The following is a 7700-nucleotide window of genomic DNA, read 5'->3' on the forward strand; positions in this document are numbered from 1 at the left end:
TTTCATCTCTCTCAGTGTATATACCTCATAATTCAGACAGAGGGACTCCAGCAATGTTAACAAACAGACAGTGTATTCAATCTTGACATCAGAATGATACCAGCCCTTGCTTTTGTGCTAACTGATGATGTTGAACATGCCTTTGAAATATTAGCTGAACACATGGAAGAGTATGGTGCCAATGCAATCATTGACTACTTCGGGGATTCCTACATTGGGAGACCTGGTAGACGTAACCGTAGGGGACCAGTGTTTTCTTTAGACACCTGGAATATGTACAATCGAAACTATGGCCCGGCTTCCAAGAACCAACAACAATGTAGAAGGGTGGCACAGAGGATTTCAGGCTTCTGTTGGCGGTTGCCATGTTAACATATGGAAGTTTCTGGAGACCCTGAAGAAACATTAAGCTCTACATTAAGTTACTATTGAACAGATATTGGCTGGAGAACAACCTGTTGAACGCAAGAAGTACAGAGACTGTGCAGAGCACGTACTTAACATTGTCCGTAAGTTGAACAGTTGCCGTGTGTTGGACTATTTACATGGTATTACACATAATATTCACCTGTGATAACTTTGTGTCAGTGGGTGCTATTATGGATCGTCAGTCAGTCACTTAGTGAGGGCTATTATAGACAATGTGTTAAGTAAACTGAACCTGTATGATAGTAATAAACCTGTATAATGCCTTATTCATCAAGTCTTCTTGATCTGTGTCTTACTTCCTGTCCAGATCAAATCATTTCTTCAAATGTACTTGACGCTGGACTGAGTGACAACAACCCAATACAAACTGAGATCTGTAGACAAACCCCTCACGAACATGCTTATTCTTGGACAATCTGGAGTTATGATTCTATGGACGTTGATAATATTAATCTGTTTTATAACAATTTCAATTGGAATCAATTTTACATTGAAAAAGACTTACTTCCAAATGTTTTTGTGAACAATATTTCTACTGTCATATCAACAGGTATTGATCTGTATGTACTGCACAAAAGAATCACTGTATGTCCCCGAGATTGTCCATGGATGAATGGTCACATTCGTCGTATTATTCGTAAGCGAAATCGTCTAAAAAAAAATGCAAAGCGCTCCAATCTTCCAATAAACTGGGCTGACTTTCGACACCAACGAAATTATGTAATTGGTGAAGTAAGGAGGGTGAAATCTGAGTGTTATCGACAAATTGACCAAGAAATAAATGACAACAATTTATAGATAGGGAAAAAATCTTCTAAATTCTAACAAGCATAAAAGTCTTTTCCCCCTCTCTTGTAGATGAACAAGACAAAATATTAAAGGGCGTATGTAATACGAGTGTATAAAAAGTGATCCATGTTCAATTTGTTTTTTGTTTTTTAGGGTTTCACACTGCGTAGCTTGTGTGAAACACTATTGTTTTTGTTAAGATTATTCTTTTTGTTCGGATTATTATTCTTATTATTATTATTATTTTTCCATTTGAGCATATCTCAGAAACTACTTGTCGGATCGATTCGATGTCTTCGGTTTTACTGGGAAAGTGGGTTTGACATAAATTTTAAAGCTATTTCCAACGTTCTGCGACAATGCGAAATGTCCGAAATCACCGAAGTTGTCGTTTTTCGATATTTTGCCGTAATGTTATCAATAATTGTCGGATTGTAATATTTGATACATTTTGACATAGCCAGAGACAAGGCACATAGCTCAGGTACCTTGGATTTTTTATTTTCGACGAATCTTCGGAGATATTAGGCGCCAAATTTTGAAATTTTAAATTTTTACGAAAAAAATTTTTATTAATGAATATTTTTATGTGGTATTTTACCAAGGGTTAAAGGGTCATCTGATTTTGTCACCGTATTTTTCCTTGGCCCCCATTGGCTAATTAAGTTTTTCAGTCCTGGATTAATTATTTATTGTTCGATTTGTATAAAACAAAGTTCATATGTTCTGCGGTCCAAAATGTCATTTTTTTTGTTACTGGTACATTTTCCTTTCGGTAACGGAAGTGACGTAAATTTAGCGAAAACTGCAATTTTGACAGTTCGGTACCACTTTTTGAAAGCAAATATTATTTTTTTCAAATCTGGTATGACTGAAAGGGTGTGCCCTGATAAGGCGCAGAAATCATCGCGCTCAGTTTTTTTAATTTTTATTTCGTTTTCGGATCATTTCGATTTAAAGGCGAAAAAAGGTGAAAAAATGAGCTATTCACAACCCATTCAGACTTTTCATATTTTAATATATTTTTTCGAAACTTTCATAAACTAGTAGCAATAATCCATACGAAGAGAATGTATGTGAAAATTAGTTTGTAATATGAGCAGTTGCCGAGAAATGGGCAATTTTGCATGAGTCACCCTTTACGCTAGTTTGCCTGTAAAAGAGTCAATTATTATTCGATTTTCATAAAAGTGACTCCATTTGATGCGTAATGTCAATTTTAACAAGGTAAAACCAATTTAACATTTCCAATGTCACCGGAAATGACGTAATTTGGGCAAAAATTGTATTTATAGCCTTCAAAACCAGTATTTTATTCAAATGAGTCGTATTTGTTATTTGTTTAAAATTTTGATATTTGATCCCAATCAACCAATAGAATGAACCCATACGATCATATACATGTAGATATCACAAATTGGTTTCTAACTTGTTCAGTTGCGGGGAAATAGACGGGTTTCAACAGGTAACTTTTCAAGGTTTTTGGTCCATAAAAGTGTCAATTATTATTCGATTTTCATAAATTTTCACCGTGTGATACCTAATGCCATTTACGATTTCATACAAGTAATTTAACACTTTTACTGTCACCGAAAGTAATGTCATTTTGGCAAAAACTGTATTTTTAGCCTTCAAAACAGATAGTTATCCGATTTGACTAAAAATGCCAACATTTTTTGTGTCCATAATTTTCCTTGGCCGCCATTGGCTAATTCAGTTTTTCAGTCCTAGATTAATTATTTATTATTCGTTTTGTACAAAAGAAAGTTCATATGCTGCGTGGTCCAAAATGTCATTTTTTTTTGTTGCCGATAAAGATTCGTGTCGGCACCGGAAGTGAAGTAAAATCAGCAAAAACTACAATTTTGACAGTTCGGTACAACTTTTTGAAAGCAAATATTATTCTTTCAAAATTTGATATTACCAAAAGTATATGCCATGCAAAGGCGCACAAATCATCGGACTCAGTTTTTTTAATTTCGATTTCGTTTTCGGGCTATTTCGATTAAAAGGTGAAAAAAGGTGTAAAATTAAGCTATTTACAACCCATTCACCGTCTTCATATTTCAAAATATTTCATCGTAACTTTCATAACCTCGTAGCAATAACCCATACAAAGAGAATGTATGTCAAAATTAGTTTGTAATATCAGCAGTTGTCGATAAATAGGCAATTTTGCATGAGTCACATTTCGTGCTATTTTGCCTGTACAAGAATCAATTATTATTCAATTTTCAATTTTCTTTCACCATTTGATGCCGAATGCCACGTTTGACTAGATTAACCCATTTTAACACCTTTACTGTCATCGGAAGTGACGTCATTTGGGCAAAAACTGAATTTTAGCCTTCAAAACAGATATATTTTTTTCAAATGAGTCATATATGTTATTTGTTTAAAAGTATGATATTTAATTTCAATCAACAAATAGAATGAACCCATACGACCATATAGATACCACAAAATGGGTTCTAACTTGTAGGGTTTCAGACAAATAGACGATTTTCTACTAGTCACTTTTCAAGGTTTTTGGTCTATAACAGTGTCAAATATTGTTCGATTTTCATAAAATTTTCACCATGTGATACCTTATGCCATTTATAACATTTTCATTATCACCGGAAGTAATGTCATTTTAGCAAAAACTGTATTTTTAGCCTTCAAAACAAATATTTTTTTGAAGTGAGTTAGATTTAGTATTAGTTTACCATTATGATATTTCATTCCAATCTTCTCTTGCAAAGAAATAACCAATTTCGTCAGGATCACTTTTTAAGACTTTTCGCATTTTTATTACAGTTTATGGGTTCTAAATTAATTATTTATTGCCTGATTTGTATAAAACAAAAGCTCATACTCCTTGGTGCAAATTCACAACTTGTTTCTACCTATAAAGTTTTCTGTCGGCACCGGAAGTGACGTAATTTTCCCTAAAATTTAAATTTTGACGGGTCTGGAGGTTTTTTCCTAAGGAAAAATCTTAATTTCTACAAATCTTATCAATCAAGATGAATGCTCCTACTACAGGCGCAAAATATGTCGGGCTTAGTTTTTTTGGGTTTTTTTTATATCAGTTTTGCATTTGCACCATTTGGATTTAAGGTTGAAAAAAGGAGTAAAAATCAGCTATTTACAACCCATTCATCGTCTTCATATTTTAAATTATTTCTACGCAACTTTCATAATTTTGTAGCATTAATCCATACGAGGACAATGTATGTCAAAATTAGATTGTAATATCGCAGTTGCAAAGAAATAGGCTATTTTGCATGCGTCACTTTTCACGTTATTTTGCATGTAAAAGAGTCAATTATCGTTCGATTTTCAATTTTTGTTACCATGTGATGCCTCATGCCACCTTTGACTAGGTCAATCCAATTTAACATTTTCACTGTCACTGAAAATGACGACATTTGGGCAAAAACCCATACAACCATACAGATATCACAAAATGGTTTCTAATTTGTTCGGTTGCAGAGATATAGGTTTTGGTCTATAAAAGTGTCAATTATTATTCGATTATCATAAAATTTTCACCATGTGTTGCCGTATGCCATTTATATTTTCATAGAATTAATGTAAAAATTTTATTATCACCGGAAGTAATGTAATTTTGGCAAAAACTGTATTATTAGCCTTCAAATTGTTTTGAAGTAAGTTATATTTATCATTCGTTTAACATTATGATATTTGATTCCAATGGACATATAGATTGGATCAATACGATCATATAGATGTCTAAAAATTGGTTCTAGCATCTTCCCTTGTTGAGAAATTTCCCATTAAAAAGTCATCTAACTTAGCGGTAAGTTATTAACAAATTTTGTAAGGATCACTTTTTTGACATATGTAACACATGGTAACAAATGTATAAATGAAATTAATATTGCTGGGTAACTGGCACCGGAAGTGACATAAGTTCAAGGGTAATGTGGCACCGGTGATACCCGTCATTACTGCATCGCATTTCTAGTTTTAAATTGTAATTTCTAGTGAATTATGTTCGGTGAAATACGTGAACAGTCCAAACTGAACGACAGTCGTTTACGCCCTTTCTAAATGTTTTTTTTTTTTTATTATTTTATCATTTGTGAATCAGCCATTACTATTTACAGTCACATTGGAATTTAGGATATGTTTTTCTTTGTTCATTGATTTTGCACCCAAAAGGATATGGTACACGACTCGTGTACCATATTTTAAAACATTCATTGTGTCTCAAACATTGGATATTAGGATCCCACATTTTCACGGCATCATAACAACATCAATATTGATTGAAATGGACCAATATTGAATTCTAATTTGTGTTATTAATTTCGAATATTATGGAAAATATTGAGTTAGAGACTTAGCTCCTGTTAATGACGCTATTGACAAAGCTAATGCACTGAATAAATATCTTGCTGAACAATCCAATTTAGAAAATTCAAACGACGAGCCACCATTTATTCCGGAAAATGACTTTGAACTAGAAACCCCTAAATTCAAGGAATCTGAAATCCGAGATATTATAACATCACTTGCAGTAGGTAAAGCTGCAGGACCAGACTGTATAAATCATAAAATACTTAAATATTGTTATATTGTTAGAATGGCTTTAGTAATTGAACACATTAAAAATAAACACAACAGTTCTATGGATAACAATTACTGTATTTCTATTAAAGCTACGTTTCAACCAATCTCCCAAACAGAGTTGTCTTCCCTTGCAATCCAAACTATCTCTGCAATCTCCCAAATAGAGTAGTCTTCCCTTGCAGTTTAAACTATCTCTGCTAACGGCTCATTTGACTGCGCCACCAAGATTCTTTGTGTTGTTGGACAATGATAAACAATACGATTTAGAACAAATATATGATAATATTTTTAATACTATTACCATATTTAAATAGAAATGGAGTCACAATTGCAAAGCAACAATGTATTTGCAAATATTACAGGGAACTCTTTCGCGTAATATTACAAGGTTAAGTGGTCGGAAATACGAGGGGGGTTGGATGGCTGAATGGTTAGCGTGCACGCGCTGTATCATAAAGTCTGTCATTGAGTCGACTGGCGTGGTTTCGAATCCCCGGTTATACGTGGCAAGGAGTAGGGTCGCCTGTCAAACCTCGTGGGTTTTCTCCGGGTCCTCCGGTTTCCTCCCACTGCTAAAGACCCCTACGCGCAAGCGAATTATGTAAATAAAATTAAACCTTATGTTAGTCCCGAAATGACCTAGTTTGTGTCGAGTGGACATTAAACCCCATTTCTCTCTCTCTCTCGGAAATACGAACTGCGCATGTCGACATGCTAGTTTTAGAATATAATACATGTGGATCTGTTTACCTTTATAATGCGATCGTAAGGCCTAATTGATGACGTTTTCCCCTAAAATTGATTAAACTTATCAAGTGTTTATAACGCCAGGAACTTTCAGACAGGTGTCAATAGTTAATCACGTGACCAATGACCTCTATGTCAATTAGTGTAGTGCGTGAGCCGTGGCCAGAGTCGAATGCTGGATAGCGAGACTTGTGTGGAGAGTGTGTTTCAACAATGATTCTCTTGTCGTTATCAAGCACAATACTGATACAGACAGAAGGTACGAAATATATGTACAATGTACAATCCAAACATTCAATGAAACCATTTAATTAGAGGACAGTGACCCTTTGATTATATATATATATAGTATATATATTTCGTACCTTCTGTCTGTATCAGTATTGTGCTTGATAACGACAAAAAAATCATTGTTGAAACGTAGCTTTAATAGAAATACAGTAATTGTTATTCATAGAACTGTTGTGTTTATTTTTAAATATTGTTCATCGATTTTAGCAAAGCTATTTGTAAATCTGTTCAACTTTCTATTAGAAAATTCAGTATTCCCAGATCAATGGAAAGATCCTTAATTTCTCCAAGGGGAGATAAGTTAGAAAGTTCCTAATGACATCTTTCAAGTCACATTGGTATGATCTACTTACATTCCAAATTTCAGAAAAATTGTGCACTATTAAAGAAGTTGTCAGTGATGAATTTTCGAAATTCGAAAATCTGAAATTGCAGGTGAAATTGCCTTTCGTCAAGGTACCCAAAGAAAAAAGAATTAGTAAAATAGGTCAATAAACAACAAAGTTACGACAATGCATTGTTAGTTTTTTCGTTCGTAAAATTCGGTGATTTCGAATTCTTAAATCGTTTCGAAAATATATTTAAACAATTCTCACCAACCATTTTTTGGGGGGTAGGTCAAAGTTTCAGAAACATCCTATGGTTAGATTCTGAGAAATCCGATTTGCAGAAAACACACACAAAAAAAATAATAATAATCTTAACAGAAATAATAAGCTTTCATATGAAATATGAAAGCTTAAACATACATTATGCAAGAGCTAAATCTGTCTATTGCAGGTCTTTCTTTAGGCCTGAAATGTTATTAAATTATTAATTAGACATTGATTAACCTATCCAGACCATAATCAACTCTAGATGGC

General features: G+C 33.7%; 1 pseudogene; it reads left to right on the forward strand.

Annotated features, from left to right (window-relative positions):
* LOC130010925 (uncharacterized) lies at positions 1-409 on the forward strand (annotated as a pseudogene).
* Positions 410-7700: the final 7291 nt, after the last annotated feature.

The sequence above is a fragment of the Patella vulgata genome, chromosome 2 (assembly GCF_932274485.2).
Source record: "Patella vulgata chromosome 2, xgPatVulg1.2, whole genome shotgun sequence".
Classification (NCBI taxonomy): Eukaryota; Metazoa; Mollusca; class Gastropoda; family Patellidae; genus Patella; species Patella vulgata.